We start from the raw sequence: 6,619 nt of genomic DNA on the forward strand, positions 1-6,619 counted from the left end.
ATATATATATATATATATATATATATATATATATATATATATTATTTACATACGGATTATAGCAGTGGCGGATCTAGGATTTTATCATGGGGAGAGGTGATATAAAATATTTTCGTACATAATATGTTTAGGTATTATAAACTTTATTCTACTAAATTTACGAAATAAAATTTAATTTTATTGATGATTGTGACATTACTCTATGGATGTATCCTGGGTCATGATATAAGTACGAGGTGTTTATCCGTAATATGATATGAAGTTAGATACTAATGTATACTAGTGTATCCTTCTTAGTTACGAAATAATGAAAACGAAATAATAAAAAAATAGTTTTTATTAAATCGTGCATGCAAAAATTGAATTGGTTGCAAAAAAAATTTTTTAACTCTCGGCCCACGGGGGGGAGGGATCTATCACCCATATCCACCCCAGTAGATCCGCCACTGGATTATAGGTATAAATGTATAATAATCAGCAGCAGCTCATAGTAAATATTCTGAGGAGACTTAAATTATTTAACATAAACTCCATACAACAACGAACAAGAAAAACCCTATTATTGAAAAATTAATTATACATAATACTTAATTTAATATTCAATTAATATTTTTAACTTAATTCAATTCTGCATTTTATTTTATCTGCGAATTCACAGATTGCGGTGTACTACGACCAACGACGGCGCGATGGCACAGAAATTAATGTCGTGAATCCGGTTTCAATATCGTCTATAATACGCGGATTATTCTTCCCGGCCCCTCCGTCCAAATAGCCAATTACGTCCAAAACCATTACATATTACGATTAAACCTGTCGGACGTCAATTTCAAAGAAACGGCGACCGTCATCGAAATTACTAAAATAGTGTTTCCATCGAAATAACTATTTATAGGTTTTATATTTTGTGGCCTTAAATTTATAATAATAAATAAGAAAACGTTATAACATATTTTCAATAAAAATATTTCTATACATTTTTAAATATTTATTATTTACAAGTAGCTGTTTTTTTTTTAAGGTGCTGGTCATTTATTAAGGAGTAAAATTTAGGCAATTAAATTCACATGTTGTATCGACGGCGCGCCTACCGTGCATGAATGTGAGTGTGTGTATCGATATTAATGTGCATGAGCTATAATAAGATAAAATTAGATAATTACACTCGCTGCGCGTTATCGGATGTGTATCTATTTGTATATTATACGTCTTATTAGTCCATGCGTTATCGTTTCATAGAATTACTGTTATGAATTGTTTTTATTATTTTTATTATTATTATAATAAACTGGAGATCACAATAATTGACGAAGTCTCTTGCTTTCTACGATCGACTCTTATTTACAATTAAATATTACGTACTATATGACGAATTTTGTGTGTGTTTTTTTTATTTTGTCGTAAATAATACAAGATATGGAAAAATAAAAAAAAAATAAAAATATTCATATAAAAAAAAAAAGAATGTAACAACTTATCGAAAGAAAAACGGTCGGAAACATATGAAGTAAGTACTATATGTATAATAAACAGAACACGGGTACTAATATACTATACAGTGGTTAATGAATCATATTGTAAACAAATTAATACATTAATTATACGTAATAATGTTCATGAAATATTAATTATTTCTTTTATTTACCTATGTTTAGTTTTAGTTTAAAAAATAAAACAGAAAATGTTTCTAAAACACAATTAAGTTCTAAAAAATTAGGTACACCATCAACGAGTAGCCATTCTACAGACAAAACGTGTCTTATGGTCTTAACTAATTGTAAGTTATATATGTATATATACGGTATATCCACTAGTTTGCAGTTTTTCAAACAGTTTTTTTTTCTTTTTAGATTTAATGTTGAGGGTCGTCGTATAGTTGACATGGGTTATGTGTTATGTGGAAACACAATTGGTCGAATTTCTTAATTGTCATTTACTAAAAGAAATTGTAAATCCTTCAATTTTAAAATAAATGGCAATTTTTTAAACTATTATTATTGTAATTATTAGTCGTGAATTATTATCTTGTACTAGTTTATATTATCTATAGATAAATGTTTACGATAATAATATAATAATATATACAAATATATAATGGACAGCTGTTATAATTTGTAATTGATAAACGGGTACTATTTTCTTTTTTATTATAATAAAGTGTAAATAATTAAATTATAGGAATTTGTTTTACGTATTTATTACTTCAGGTAAAACAAAATAATATAGGGAATAACAATTGAACAAAATAAATTGGTGTTCTAGAGCGCGGGCTGACTAACATATATAATATGGTGCGCGAGTGACGACTGACGGTACCGGGGTGTGATACGGTTGTACGGAAAAATACAACGGCCGCCGAAGCTTGTTTTTATTTCGAATATAATATACAACGTGCCGTATCGTCAATAGCAAATTATTTTTAATCTTATCGGGAACTGCGATACGCAATTTATACACGAGCGCTTCCCCGGAGTAAGGCATTTGGCTGGCTTATCATAAAAGAACTTCAAATTGTAAAATGTAAATGTAAAATGTAAAATGTAGGAGCTAGATCTCTTTTGATTTAAAAGGTATATATTAATATACTATTAGGTATATTATAATGTATAGTTTTATAAATTCTTTACATTTGATGAATTTAAATTATATTATGTCCTAATGTATATGATAGGTAGGCAGGCACGTAGCTAAATGAGGGCCAGGGTGTGCTTGGCTCACCCTAATATGTGTCCGGCCTTAGGCCGGCCCACCTAAAGTATTGAGAGGGCTCATTATTAAATGATTGCTTTTAATTTTTACCAAATTTTTAATGTTGCATAAATATGACGCAAATAAAACCAAAAACATCGGGTTTTAATTATAATCTAAGTAATGTAACTTGTAACTAAATTTAAACGATCGATTAGGAAATAATTGCTATTTATAGCTAAATACCGGTACTATACTACAATGTCAAGTTGTTCTTATCATATCTAGACTGTGACTATTGTATACTTGTATGTCTATTTTTAAAATACTTTGAGCGAGGGTATTGTCATTATATTGATTCATATAGAAATATAGAATTATATTATGGTCTCCGATTGGGCGCTTACATTCACATTCAGCGCACGCCGCACTTATGCTAACGTCACCTGCGTTAATATTTGTACAATTTATAGTATTTATACATTTTATCTTATATATTTAATATTTAAATTAATTTTAAAATGGCACCTCTTAGTGGATGTACCAAAAGAAAACTAAAATTACAAAGAGAATAGCAAAATGATAAAATATGGTATTATTAGGTTATATACTATATTAAGAGTTAAGACCTTTAATTCCATTCTTGTAAAAAAATAACTACATTTTTCTAGTAATTAATATGTAATAAAATAATTATATTTAATAACTCCAGTCTTCATTACAACTATTCATTTGCTCTACTACCTACCTACCATATACATTAGGACATAATTTAATTTATATTCATCAAGTGTAAAGAATTTATAAAACTATGATAACGTTATTTTATGATAAGCCAGTCAAATGCCTTACTGTGGGGAAGCGCTCGTATTTATATTGGTTGTTTGCGGTGACAAACCCGCAGATAAGAATATTTACGCACAAGTCAGTGATCGACTTTGGTCGCTATTTTTCGAAGCACTGTTTAGATGAACAAAAATGCGTTTACGGGAAAATCTCTCACGCCACAGTTATTTGTCGTATTTTGATAGATTTTTTTTTTCTGAAAAATGAGAACATTTTGCAGGTCGGATCAAAGCCCGAATTTTCATTTTACTTTGAACGGTGCTAGAAAATTACATTTGAAAAAAAGCAAATATTGTGCATTATTGGAATGCATATTTGAGATTCTTTAATTATAATTTTAAAAATTGTGTTTAGATTCGACCTGCAAAATGTTTTCTTCTTTTGAATAAAAAAAAAAAAAAATTAACAAAATTTGACAATTCTATAAGACGTGAGAGTTTTTCCTGTAAGACATGTTTTTGTATATTAAAACCGCACTGGGTCCGACCCCCTTAAGGAGAGTCAAAGTCTCAAAGTCTCCCTGACAATAATGTTTATATATTAATAATATTAATAGTTATTATAATTATAATTATATCGGTCGTGCGCGACCGAGACATAGAGTATGATAATATATTATGTGTGGTTAAAACGGAGAAATATTTTATTATCAAACCATGAGTTCGAAAATTTGTAGATAGGTGATATTGGATCAGCGATATACTAAATTTAAAAAAACCAAATTCCAAGGGAAGGGATCCACCTATCCCCCCTTATCACCACCACTGGTATTATGATTACATACAGAATTAAAATTACAGAAAATAGATACTAATATAACTAACAATGTATTATACATAAAAAAAATTTTCACGGAGCTCGTAGTTCAATTTTGCCATATTTACCTGAAACGAGAAATTTAGATAAAAATTATGTTTTAAACTTACGAAAATGATCAATTTTATTACATAACGATTTATAAAGTGGAATTGTTTAGTTTTCTACTAAAACTAATTTTGAATTTCTCGATACTTTATATATAGATGAAATATTTCAATATTATACCAAATATTTAAATCAATTATTTACTATTCATGGATTAATAAATAATTATTACATAACCTTTATTATTATTATTTTTTTTTTTTTAAAGATAATGGACAAAAATATATTAGTGAATTTAATGCATTAAATACATTATGCTTAAAAATATATATTAATTTTAAACCAAATATAATTAATATTAACTTTGAAGAAGCCATATACAATTCTATAACATGTATATGGTCAAATATTTCTATAAAAAGATGCCGATTTCATTTTGGCAAAGCTTGGTGGCTTAAAATTCAATCACTTGGATTAGATTTGCAATACTCTAAAGAGGATTCGATTAGACAACAAGTAACGCATATATTTGGCCTATCATTTTTGAACCTAGAGGAAGTCGGATATGTTTTTAATGGAACTAGCAACCATTCAGCCTTTAGATAATAAAACAACCCGATTTTCAGACTATTCAATATATATATATATCAGAGGATCCAATTTTTCCTCCTTATTTTTAAATAGAAAAATGTTCAAACATTTAGCGCACAACCAATGCATGCGAATTTTTCTGCAGCAAATTTAATAGCTATTGAATTATGAGTCTCCGCATTCTAATATATATATATATATATAAATTTATCGAAGTCTTAAAACTAATTCAGACCGAGACTGTTATTTTAATACAAAGCTCTAATAAGTCCAAACTACATGCTTGATTAAAAACTAAAAAAAAGTGGAATTAAAAAAAAATACCAAATTTAGAGTATCTACAAATATTAGCTAAAAAATATAAGCATAAGTAATGTTATAAGTTATTTTTTTACTATTATATTACCATATTTTAATTTTATTGACTTATTATTATAAAATAACCAAATTTTTTCTTATGTTTTTAATATAATTGTGTATTTATTATTTGAATAGTTAATTATTATTATATTAATTTAGTTATTTTGTTATTATTATTATTCTAAGTAACTATAATTGTATAGCACAAATTTTTCTCAGTGAGTTCCAATAATATTTCGATATTAATTTAAATAAAAAAATTAAATAAATATGTTTTATTATTATTAAGTTTATGAACCATAACTTAATTGTACACGACAGGTAACTAGTATGTACCTATTTACGAGTATATTACTCATCTATTTTCTTATTATATTTACATTGTTTACCGAATTCCGTCAAATGGCATTGTTTATAGTGAGTCGATTGTTGGTAGCGAACCATTATATTATTATAATACTTCAATTTTTATTATATTATTATATTATTATAATAATTCAATAATAAAATTTAAAATTTGTTATAAATTTGTTAAAATGTTCGTAGAAAAAAAATGTCTATAAGATTGGTGAATATGGCATTGTGGAATTTCATGGCGTTTGTGTAGTTCCTCTATTTTGACTATTGTGTGTAGGTGTGACTTCATTTTTAAAATATCTTTGTTAGAGGAGTGTTGCTCGAGATCAATGAAGAATATTGGAAGAGCATTTTTTGTTTGATTATTACTTGTCTAATAGAAAATACAATTTCTTATAAAACTTAAAAAATAGTTGATACTATGGTAAAAAAGTGGAGAAGGCCATATATGCTCAGTGTGATACATCCATATATTAAAATTGAATAATATTAATAATAATGATATGAATAAATATAATAATTATCAATTAACAGAAATATTACCTTAAATAATGATAGCTTACATTAGATTAAACATTTAATGTGGTTAAGTTGTCATAAAAATAAATCATAATGTTTTAGTGCGAATAGTTAGTTTTCTATTATATGGAGCGTAGTGATAGTAGTATTGACGGTAGTTAGGATAATTGAATATATTTAAAATACAAGAAAAGATATTGCAGACTGTTTTTAAGGGGTTTAGTATAGGCAATTAAATTAGCCCATGGGTGTGAACCGTACATGTGTGTGCGTTATAATCATTAGTGTTAGTGCGGCTCATCGCCTGTACCGCCAATTTTCTCTTTATCATAGACATAAGTCCAGTGGTTCTTAAGAGGTGCGATACCGTCCCCTTGGGGGTATTTCGGTCTCT

At 27.4% G+C, this 6,619-nt stretch overlaps 1 protein-coding gene across 1 annotated transcript in view; it reads left to right on the forward strand.

The window, feature by feature from the left end:
* The window catches only part of LOC112679216 (LIM/homeobox protein Lhx3), a 43,641-nt gene extending 42,731 nt beyond the window's left edge, over nt 1-910 (forward strand). The window contains exon 9 of the mRNA XM_025548931.1: nt 659-910. The gene's annotated coding sequence lies outside the window, so the exon portion shown is untranslated. The remainder of the gene's footprint in view (nt 1-658) is intronic.
* The last annotated feature ends 5,709 nt before the right edge of the window (nt 911-6,619 follow it).

This window comes from Sipha flava, unplaced genomic scaffold (genome assembly GCF_003268045.1).
Source record: "Sipha flava isolate LNK unplaced genomic scaffold, YSA_version1 132_pilon_pilon, whole genome shotgun sequence".
NCBI classification, from domain to species: domain Eukaryota; kingdom Metazoa; phylum Arthropoda; class Insecta; order Hemiptera; family Aphididae; genus Sipha; species Sipha flava.